Consider the following 12,151-nt stretch of genomic DNA (forward strand, 5'->3'; position numbering starts at 1 on the left):
GGGAAGTGTCTCTGTGTGCTTATTGGACTTCTATGCACTCATGAACCGCTGGACGGGACAAGTTGAAAACTGCTGGTTGTACTCGGGGTTGCACGGGAAGATTTTAGGTTATAAAAAAAATGAATATCCCCAGGGATTCGGGGGTGGAGAGGGGGGGTGGGACCTCAATTCTCTCAATGTGAATGCGTACCGTATAGCGCCGCTCGAGTAGGGGTATTACAAGCCATCCCGTCAGTAATTCTGGTAGAATTGACTCATCCATAATGACAGGTTCTTCGCTAGTGTATTAAAGTATTTATAAATTAACAAAAAAAGTAATTGGCTCTGAATATAAAAAATAATTAAAAATTAAAAATAATTTAATTTGGCTTTTTCTTGAATGCAACATTGTTTTTCAGTGCATCTTTTGCCCCGAGTGCCTCAATCCTGAAAAAAATGGCTTTCAACCTTTCCCCCTCAATAACTGTTTTCGAGGCATGTGTGTGTTATTCACAAGATAATTCCGTTTTGCACACATAGTCGTCATATTGTTCCCATAATTGGGGTTGGTCAAGCTTCTTCAACCCTTTAATACATTGTTTTAAGCCATGAATAATCCATTTTCCATGAAAGTTTACAAGACAAGTCAATAAGTTGAAAAAAGTGACGACGTCCAACAAATTAACATGAGAGTGAGGATGAAAGTGCAATTTGGTTTCCCTCAAGTAAAATGCAACAAGGCCGAGCTATCGCTATCGCATGATAGATGTCCATTGCATGAGCCGTACAATCCACAGCGTGGAGGAGGCCTTGCTATTTATTGTTCAATTTCCTGACAATGCAGGCGTTATCCGATGTCAGGGAGTGTGAATGGGTTGTTGTCACCCTATAGAAAAGGCAATGGATATCGTACCTTACATCTACAGGATGTAAAATTTCAACACAATATTTATCCCATAAGAAGAGATCGTAAGACAATCCTTCTTAATTTGCATGCAGCACAAGGCTGTGGAGTAGCATCATTGGCTGTGCCGCTGATCCAATGCCCTCTGCTGGTGAGGGCAGGAATTTGGAATTTGTTCATGTTGCCGGGGGGGATAGCTCGCTTACTCTTCACAAAGGACACCATGAGATATTCAACTTCCATCAACTCATATGGTAGCAGATGGGACACCCGTTTAACATCCATCCAAGGGACGGCACACACTTAAATGAATTACTCCTCCCTGTGAAATACCGGGATGACAGGTTTGCAGCTGGGTCGAGATACGAACCCAGGGTAGATAGCTTCGAGGCGAGTGTGCATACTTCTCGGGCCGAGGCCATCCTGTCATCCAAGAGAAAGACAATGAGAACGTGCTTACGATATGAAGGCGTGAGATTTTTCGTACATTTTAGGCTCAATTTAACTCTTCCAAGTCTGTCGAACATTGCACGCGTTCATCGTTATTTTCCTGCATTTAATATGATAAAAATTGATCTCAAAAAGAAAGACAAAATTTATAAAGTACGAAAATAATTAATGACTATGGGATAAATTGCCTTATCTACTTCCATGACATGGAATTAGTTATACTTCACTGCATTTCTTTCAACTAATTTTCAGTCAAAATACAGGGATGGGGAGAGAAACGGGAGATTTGAAAAACAGATCTCCTCTGTGCCAACATGATCGCAACCTTTTTTGACTGATCAATTAGCTCCTCGGTTTCCTCAAGTTAATGAGGCCAATTGGTTTCAACAAGATGGCGCGACGTCTCATACCGCCAGTGTCAATGGCTTCCGTATGACTATTTTTTCAGAACCACATCATCTCCAGTAAGTGACACATCATCACTTGGCCTCCAAGGTCCCCAGACCCAGCATGTGACTTTTTTTTAATGGGAGCACTTAAAAATTGCTGAAATTTTTTTGGGAGATGCTACGCCATGTCATGGGAAACATGCGTGGAAGACTCGAGGAATGCGTGTGCAGAGACGGAAATCACTTCGAGGATGTGGTCTTCAAGAAATAAATGGCATGCTATGTTCTTTAAGATGACCTATTTGTAATTTGGCAAATACTAAATGTATATTTAATAACTGAGTTTATGAAATCGTCCCTTTCTCTGCCCCACCCTGTATAAAAGTGGGAAAACAAATGATTTGCTTCTATTCTACTCTGATATGGATTTAGGCATCTTCATTTCATGTAAATATTTACATTCTCAAACATAGTCATTGATTTTATTTGTATTTCATAAACTAGGAAATAACCTAATAACCTGCGTAAAACCAAGCTATTAAAGCCGCACTGTGTGAACTTCATTTAAATGCAGCTTTATCTTCCACTGGATAGATAAGTTATTCAACCCACCCACGACATCTATTTCAGGGTAATTTGGAATCGCCGGGGTGCAACCACCCGGCAAGGATAGAGTATACTCGTTTGCAGGTTCCGGCTGTGATTTCCTAAAGAGAAGAACGACATTGGTACAGGGTGGCACATCATCCATGCAATAGTCACAAGGTTAATCCGCAATGCCTGGCGACTTCAATACCCTGCCTCCCTGGTACATCTGATTTTGTGTCACGATGGATAGCTTTCCAGCATGAGGTGCAATTCATTGGACCTATTCTTAAACTACATGAAGTCGTCATTGTCGACAAAATTAGGGCATAGCAGAAACGAAGGAATTTGCCCGCGCGTTTGATGAAAATGAAGCTCCGAATGTGATGTTATGAAAATGAGAATGTGTGTATTTTATTGGGACGTTTTGCTTTGATCAAGACGAATGGTTGACAATTTAATTATTGTTCGGGGATTTAGAATTTAGTGCGTGCATGGTTATTATTGTTAGCTCAAGCCTGGTGTTGGTTTAATGGTGAGGGTGGTGGGCTTGGGATCCTGAATTCAAATCCCCCTTGGCTGTTGAATTAACACCAGGGGGTTGACTTAGCCTGTCATCCTTCAGAGGTCGGCGAAATGAGTGCCAGTGTACTGGTCCCGGTGTATGCCCCGGTTAGAATAGGTGTACCATATCCATGTGTGTCATAAGAGGCGACCAGGGTTGGCGTCAGGAAGGGCATCCGGCCATAAAACATTGCCTCAAGAAAAAGCCAAACCCCTGCACAGCAGGGAAAAATGGCTGTAAAAACGGTCATACACATTCTTCTGATACGTCTCTTTATTTGGGCAATGTATAGGCAACAGACCGCTGCCTCCATCGCTCATCAATATAAAAAAGTAACCCTGGGTTATGTACATGAACCAAAAACATGTGTACTGCTTATCTATACGAAAAGAGCTGGAGTCATTCCACCTCATATCACCGGATGCCTCCTAGTTGACCCCTTCAGATTTACTTTAAACTTTCATATAATAGTTCACAGGTATCAAAATGAAGCTGCGTAAAAATTTAGGTCCATAGATGCGGTCAACTCCGAGATATTGAGGGTTGAAAATGTGGTTGTGGCCCTATTTTATTGTCGTTGCGAGCATCACAAAATGAACGGCTACTTTTAAACTCCCACAACTTTTTTAATATTAATGCTAGAGCCTTGTAATTTTCGGAGATTATTCTTCTGTAACTGCTCTGTAAGAAACAAACATAAAACCGAGTATACTTCTATTATTTTTTATGACCTGATCAGTTGAAATCCAGAAAAAAAAATGTTGGTTTTGTATGAAGCCCCAACTTTGAGACCCCATATATTTTTATTGACCAATCCCAAAAGCTTGAATTTTTTTCAGGTAATAACTGTATGGTAGTAGTATTCAAATACATGTTTACTTTTCTTAGTCAGTCATGATCCCTCAAAAATTAAAAATTTTCATTTTTCCCCGAAATTCAGGTGAGGATTGCAAATATATGACAAGGTATACCACTTTAAATTGTTCACCATTGGAAAGAGCATATTCAAGTTTATAAAAGTGTCAAATATCAAAGTGGTATAATGTTTCTATCAATATTTTAAAAAATATTTGAATAAATGATGTTCTGCCAGTGCAGTGCACGCTGTGTGTGCTATTTAATGAACAGTCCTTTTACATGTAGTACATATGTGTAGTACATGTATATACAATGTTCATACATATCATCTGCTATTAGGGTACCATGAACACAATACTTTGAAATTTGAATTTGTAATTCTTTGTTTCTCATTTGTAAATAGCAAGAGCTTAACTCATCTGGCTGGGCTAAAAATAGAACTCAGGAATAGTGGCTGATCTGCTGGTGTCAGCAGTGTATATACTTACATTCAAGGGAGGACATTTGTTGGGTTCCTTTGGTTCGTGTGATGAAAGTTATTGATGCTCCCCTAACATCAACTGGGAGGTAGTACAAGCTCGCACCTGACTTGGAAAAGCAGATCAAGGACCTATTCAAATCATTTACGTGAAATGTTTTGTTACATTGTTATTGCAGTATGCGATATATTTTTGTATTATTAATTTGAATCATATAACTAATCATTCATGATTACCATGGTGCCCACACCATGCACACACTGCATGCATTCACGACTGTGTTAACAATAGTTTTTTTAAAAAATAGAAAATATATTTTAAAGAAATATACCACTTTGATATTTGACACTTTTGTAAACTTGAATATGCTCTTTCCAATGGTGAACAATGTCAAGTGGTATACGTTGTCATATATTTGCAATCCTCACCTGAATTTCTGGGGAAAATGAAAATTTTCAATTTTTGAGGGATCATGACTGTATTATATATATATATATATATGACTGATTAAGAAAAGTAAACATGTATTTGAATACTACTACTACCATACAGTTATTACATGAAAAAATTTCAAGCTTCTGGGATGGGTCAATAAAAATATATGGGGTCTCAAAGTTGGTGCTTCATACAAAACCAACATTTTTTTCTGGCTTTCAACTGATCAGGTCATGAAATTTAATAGAGGTATACTCCGTTTTATGTTTGTTTCTTACAGAGCAGTTATAGAAGAATAATCTCTGAAAATTTCAAGGCTCCAGCATTAACATTTAAAAAGTTGTGGGAGTTTAAAAGTAGCCATTCATTTTGTGATGCTCGCAACGGACATAAAAATAGGGCCACAACCGCATTTTCAACCCTCAATATCTCAGAGTTGACCGCATAAATGGACCTAAAATTTTACGAAGCTTCATTTTGATACCTGGGAACTATTTTATGAAAGTTTAAAGTAAATCTGAGGGGGTCAACTGGGAACATTTTCTTAAATTTGGTATTTTTTAGATGGAATGACTCAGCTGTTAGGGTGTCTGTGTGCACGTTTCGCCATTTTTTTTCAGAGATGGCTGAACGGGTCTTCGTCAAACTTTCAGAGGTTCATCAGTGAGTGCTGTGGAGTGTTTTCAAGGAAAAAAAATTGAAAATCTTGAAAAAAGGATGTTGTGGCTAAGTAAAAGGCAATATTAAATGACCCCCGACCCCATTCCTTCATGGGCGGAGGGAAGTGTTTTAGGCTCCCACAAAATAAAGACCGGGCAACACCGGGTACCCCTGCTAGTGTGCATGTATAATACAACATGGTCATACAGCTCACATAATTACAATTGCACCAGCCCATAGGTTGACACCAGAAGCACAAGGCCTGAAGCCTGAAGGCTATACGTAGCAAGAAGAGGTTAACATGGTGAAACTATTCACATGGTAGCTCGAGACTATCTGGTGAATATTCAACTGGTTCAAACAGCCTGTGCAAATGGGTGGAATCCTTGGATTGGGAAGGCAATATAAAAATAAAAAATGACCGTTTTTATAGCCATTTTTCCCTGTTGTGCAGGGGTTGGGCTTTTTCTTGAGGAAATGTTTTATGGCTGGATGCCCTTCCTGACGACACACAGGTTATATGGTACACCTATTCTAACCAGGGCATACACCGGGAATTGGGAAGGCAACATCATGGGATAAACGACTTGGGAGTCTTTTAACTTGTAATTTATAACTCTGCACTCCCTCAGCTCTGATTGTCTTGTAAGAACACCGTACCTGGTGTGTGACTGCCTCTCCCTCCAGCACAATATGGTGGCATCTCTAGCACAAGGTGCAGCGCCTAAAGGAGTGCGCCTTCGATGGTACATCAGCAGGTATGCGTCTTTTTTGCACACCTGATGCTCTCCCACATTGGACACTTCCTTGTCGTCAAAAAGCCTCCAGTCTGCACATCACACCGTGGGATCAGCAAGGACATCTTCAAAACAAAACTCTCATCATTGCAACATGAAACAATTATTTGGCCACATTGTCCTTGAATCTACACAGTCATCAATAAAATAACACCAACATTAAATTGTGACCAAATTATAATAAGGAATAAACATTTAAAAAAATATTTTGCAAAACCATCAGAAGCTATATGCCTGGTGTTGGCTTAATGGTTAATTGGTGGGCTTGGGATCCTGTGATCCTGAGTTCAAATCCTGCTCAGCTGTTGAATTAATACCAGGTGAGGTTGACTCTGCCTGTCATCCTTCCGAGGTCGACAAAATGAGTGCCAGCTTGTACGTATCCTGTGTCGGAGTGGTGACCTTTCCAGGATTGTGCCCAATAGTTTAGGAGACTATTCAATGATTCATGAACAATAATAGGAAGAAAAATAATTATGTTCATTTATTCTCAATTATATTCACTTGTTGAATTGTTGCTGCTTCTTTATAAATTTGATTTTTGTACTACAGTCGAATTGGCTGTAAGTAAAGTTTCCCTTTTCCCGAGTCTTTTGACCCACACAGTGATAAATGAATATCTTATGATGAAAAGGGTCTTGCTCGCTGCATAGAAACAGGCTGACCTGGTTGATAACACTGCAAACTTTTGCCATGGTTGTGTTATTCTTTCCCTCCCACCAAAAGTGGCCACGTATTGCAGTTCTGAGTTCTTTCCCATAGTGCCCATCAGCTCATCTCATAGTGGAATTGCCAAATGTCTCACCCTTCCATTTTTTCGATGTCAAATGAGTATACGAGGAATTGCTTGAGGCCTCCAGTTAGTGAAGTTCATTCCAATGTTTCAGTGAATCATTGAATGTTCTCCCTCCGTATATACGAAATTAAAGATTCCCTTTTGGTATGCTGATCCATCGTGTGGAAATTGAGTTCTATTCCACCACATGCCCAATAGTTTAGGAGACTGCTTAGGCAGCATCAATGCTCTGCACAGAGTATGGTCCTAATGGATGGATGGATCATAAGCTAACATGCTTGGAGTATAAAAAAACCAAAATCCTTGAAAAGTTTTTTAGTTTGGAGATCCTTATATTAAAATGACTTCTGATTTTCATAAAATGAGCCACGTCCGTAGACAACAACTGGTGATTGCTGACAGCGTACAGGTCGAACGTCATAACTGCTTTTAACCGCAACAACGGTACAATATGGCACCATCTCAAGACCACTGGAGGAGGAAGGTGCATCGGACAATGATGAGTGGTTGATCAGGGAGAAGACAAACAAAAAAGAGTTGAACATACTGATCAGGGTAAAACAAATCCAGCCACACTTGCCCCGGCTCATCGGACAATAATTACTTCTCCCTTGTAATCCAAAGCTACAAAATAATGGCAAAGTCTATTGCGATGAGTTGATTGGAGTTGGCATGTCATGCTAGCAATACGTTGACATTCCATCATTCCCAGGTACTTACATCAATGGGAAGTCGACCACGGTTTTGATTTTCTTTCCCACATTGTTAAAACGTAACAGTTGTAGGATCAGCACGTCTGGAAGGTGACTGATGCATCCACGCATCGTCTCCTTTCTCATCGCTTTGCATTCCGAACAATACTTGGCATGCACGATGAGATACGCGCACAATCGTAAAGGGAGAGAAAGAGCAAAGATGAGTGACAAATTGATGATCAGATTGAAGTTTGGGATTTAATGTGTCACATGATGGACAAGTAGAGGACACCACATTGGTATCCGAGAAGAGGCTTTTTTTTTTTCGTGAGAACACACCATACCACATTTTTGCTCACACATGGTCTCAAATTTACCTGTGACCAATAAATCACCTTATCTTTCCACCATTTCCTGCATTCAGTTACTGTTCTGTATCATTTCAGAAAAACAATGACAGGCAGTCCAGAAGCTGAATCTTCATTTGCTTCGCATTTTGAGACAATGTCCTCCAAGTTTACCTCACCATCGGGAGGCATGCATAAAAACCCATTTTTCCATGTTAGGGTTCCAAAGGCTGTAAAACGAAAGAGGCGGCAGTGGCCGTGGCGGCCGTACTTTGGCAGCGTTAATTTAACCTTCACTAATCGGAAGGTTTTTTTTTCAGCAAAAGAGAAAAGAGTTACAACTTATAAGGCTAAGGCCAATATTGCCCAAAAATAAGAAATGAAATAAGGTTATTATTCAACGAACATTAAATAATGTGAGTAACAGAATAGAAACACAGGGGGAGGGATGTGCTGGAAGCAAATACCCCTCAGCTTCGTCTGTATCCAGGGCCTGTCACGTCCGTCTCTCTCTCTCTCTCTCTCTCTCTCTCTCTCTCTCTCTCTCTCTCTCTCTCTCTCTCTCTCTCTCTCTCTCTCTCTCTCTCTCTCTCTCTCTCTCTGTGTGTCTCCCTCCGTGTCTCTGTCTCCCTCTGAGTCCCTCTCTCCACCTCTCTCTAAGTTGAGGAGGGGTGTGGGAAAAGGGTGAGGGTGAGGAGCATAATGTGCAACAGGAGTACAAACAATAACAAAAATAAGTGGGGAGGGTACACGGCAGTGTTGCCCACCTCAGGATACGAGAACAACCGCTTTTTTGCCAAACCCAGAAACAAACACTCACAAGGGAGCATCAGGGTGTGTGAGAGAGAGAGAGAGAGAGAGAGAGAGAGAGAGAGAGAGAGAGAGAGAGAGAGAGAGAGAGAGAGAGAGAGAGAGAGACAGAGACAGAGACAGAGAGAGAGAGAGAGAGAGAGAGAGAGAGAGAGAGAGAGAGAGAGAGAGAGAGAGAGAGAGAGAGAGAGAGAGAGAGAGAGAGAGAGAGAGAGAGAGAGAGATACAGCAAGAGAGGGTGACAGGCACACACCGAGAGACAGCGAGTGAAGGAATTCTTCAATCAAACGAATTTAGTTGAAAATGCAGAGGTTATGGTGAGGCATGCATTTGTAGTTTTTTTAAAGTAAATTTAATGTATTCTCGACATCGAGTTTGAAAAGGGAAAACCTTTTGATAAAGAGAATGGAAATGTTGGCCTGCTTACATTGTTGCTGCTCAAACACACAATATTGGACTGCTGTTCGTCACAAAAGGTGTTATAAATGATGGACATGTTGAAATACAATTTCTTCATTGCCCATGACTCAGCTGCTGCAAACTGTTCTACAAAACATACAAACGCGTCAGCAACAGCCATTTCACAACAACAGAAAGCAGCCAGAAAATGGTGGCACTGCAATTATACCAATGTTGAATAGAAAATCTTGAGACTGATAACAACACGGTCATATATATACATATATATATATATATATATATATATATATATATATATATATATATATATATACTGTATATATATATATATATATATATATATATATATATATATATATATATATATATATTTATATCGGATTATTATTTAAAATATTCGGTGTGAGGCAACTGAAAACGCAGTAAATCAAGTTTCTTTGAATCAAAAATTCCAAATGTATTGATTAACAAGGAATAACTGCTTTGGCAGATCATGAGGCCAAGGAGTTCAAGGGATTGCACATGGTCTTCTTTTCATCAATGTGTGAAACAAAACAAGTAGTTGCAGCACAAGAATCTTGAGCTAACTGAAATGATTTTTTTTTAAAAGGTTAACTTGTGCAAATTTAAAGCCATAACCTTAAATTTGAAAATATATATGTGAAACAAAAAAGCTGAGTTATGCACTGTCTTGTTAGCATGAGTACAGCTCAGGTCTTGGCCTCGAGATGAACCAGACTTAAGTTTACAACAGACACAAATGGAAGACAAGCTCGCATGACAAACGCTCTACACGCTTATAATTGCAAAAGGCAGCATTGCCGCAGGCTTGGCTGCTGATGAAAACGTCAAGTGGAGATTGATCCATCGGTGTTTGCCATGAGAGAGGTCAACGATGCCATGATTGGAAACATTCGATCAAAATACTGCAATGCTTCTGGTGTTGTTAAAGCAATAAAGGGGATATCGATACACAAGGTGTACAAGGTAGGAGGAAGGGGAACGAGGGTGGTGGAGAATAAAATGAGAAAAAACAATTTAAGAAAAAATGAGGATAATAATAACAAGTACATTAGTCATGAAAGGAGAGATATTTTGCATGCCGATACCGCAAAGCTGTATGCAGTGGTCAAAGTCGATTCATCAGTAGCGGACCGAAGTTGAAAACTTCACGCACACAGGCTTCTGTAGACACGATCAAATTCTTATTTAACACCGAAAGATAAGTGCATACCTCACAATAGTTGGTGAACAGCACCACTGGTTCCAACCAAAAACATCTCACAGACTTGCACACAATTATATTTGGCATCTCGACCATTGCTTAATTGACTTTTCACTGGAGTCCATTCTCCTGGAGTTCACTTTGGCATGAAATTAGAAACTGCTTCTTGAGCACATTAGATGGTAATGCAGCATATGAAAAAGAAAATTCTTTCAAATGCTGCTTTTGCTTTACTTTCTCTGCAACTAAAAGATCACAATGAAAGTTTGTAATAAACTACGACTGCACGCCGCACAGCTGCACTGCACTACAAAGTTGTGTTTCCATGTAAGAGAGCATACGCTCTGTTATTCCCCGGGTATCCAGCATCACTCGGTCAAACTCTAAAAGTACGTAGAGATCGTGTTTGCAATACATTTTCTTTTTACATGCACATGTTCACGTGCCGAAACAAAGCACATGTGAAAACATTATTTGAAAGAAAACACACTTAATCACAAAGAAAAACTACAAAGCATCTCAAAATGCAAAGCCTGTCCGCGTCCGCTTTGTACACGAACTGAACTTGACGAAAACGACAGTTAAAAAAACACATTGAACATTTTATTATTTTATGTTCTCCACAATCTCATAATAAAGGTTTGTTGAAGATTTTATTGCAAAAGCTGAATTGGTAAAAATATTACGGCCTGGACATACACATTGAATCTCAATGGTAAACAAGGATTTTGATTAAAAAAATTTTGACTGGTCTACCACTTCACCGATGATATCATTACAATACTATATTGCCCATTGGGAGTGGAATGAGATGTGACAAGTTTCAATTTTTTTATATCAGCAGTTTCAGAGATACTACAATATGAGAATATGAGAGACGCCGAAACCCCGTCACAGACGGATTCCGTTCCATGAGCCCAATATGACAACCAGTGGCGGCTCTTGTAAGAGCCGGATCCCAGTCGATGTACTCCATGGCCTTACCTAATGAGGCCTACAAAACGTCCTTGTACACGACATTTTTGGTGTACACTACTCCTTGTGAAGAAGTCCCCTGATTTGTGCACGTGTCAACTTTGACGTACAAACACCGTGTCAAAACTTCTCAGGTCACAGTACCGAGAAAAACGTGACGCGACCACGAGGAGGAGCACAAAATTGGTCCTTCAGTATTAATATATAGATACAATGTTTCTTGTTACATTTTTTTTGTGTGAAATTCACATTCTGAGGTAGTCAGCATGTGCAGAAGAGGGTTTTACATTGCGGACGCTATTTTCGAGGAGTGGAATTACATCTCTCAGTGGTGACGGTCTGTCGATGACAGACGTAATGACGTCAGCGAATGACCAATGATGTCATGACGTCCTTACGCCTCTCAGCGGTGACGTCACACGTCGCCATGTAAACGAATGTAAAACGAAAAGTGTTTATTCTGCTTCAGAGTTGAAGGTTGACTATTGCCACTATGTGCGATGCACTCTTGCAGGTACGAAGTTTCTTTCAGTCCAGGTCACAGTACCAAGAAAAACGTGATGCGACCGCTAGGAGGAGCACAAAATTGGTCCTTCAGTATTAATATATAGATACTAGAATTTGAGCAAAGAAGAAGAGGAACAGGAACTTGTCTTACGATCATAGATGGTGATGAAGAGGATTCTATAACAACCTCAGCGGCTCCGCCTCAGACTCTGCAACCTCCAATTGGAGAGCTGAACACTGAACAGGCTCCTCCCACCGAGACCGTTGGGAGATGA

General features: G+C 40.0%; 1 long non-coding RNA gene across 1 annotated transcript; it reads right to left on the reverse strand.

Annotated features, from left to right (window-relative positions):
* Positions 1-1,017: 1,017 nt before the first annotated feature.
* Positions 1,018-9,100, reverse strand: LOC147019502 (uncharacterized). The gene is made up of 3 exons (XR_015062016.1): positions 7,618-9,100; positions 5,965-6,133; positions 1,018-1,306 (listed from the first exon to the last, which is right to left on the reverse strand). It is a non-coding gene; the product is annotated as an uncharacterized LOC147019502 (long non-coding RNA).
* Positions 9,101-12,151: the final 3,051 nt, after the last annotated feature.

The sequence above is a fragment of the Eptatretus burgeri genome, chromosome 9 (genome assembly GCF_056783735.1).
Source record: "Eptatretus burgeri isolate ZD-2024b chromosome 9, Ebu_testis_v1, whole genome shotgun sequence".
In the NCBI taxonomy this organism is placed as follows: domain Eukaryota; kingdom Metazoa; phylum Chordata; class Myxini; order Myxiniformes; family Myxinidae; genus Eptatretus; species Eptatretus burgeri.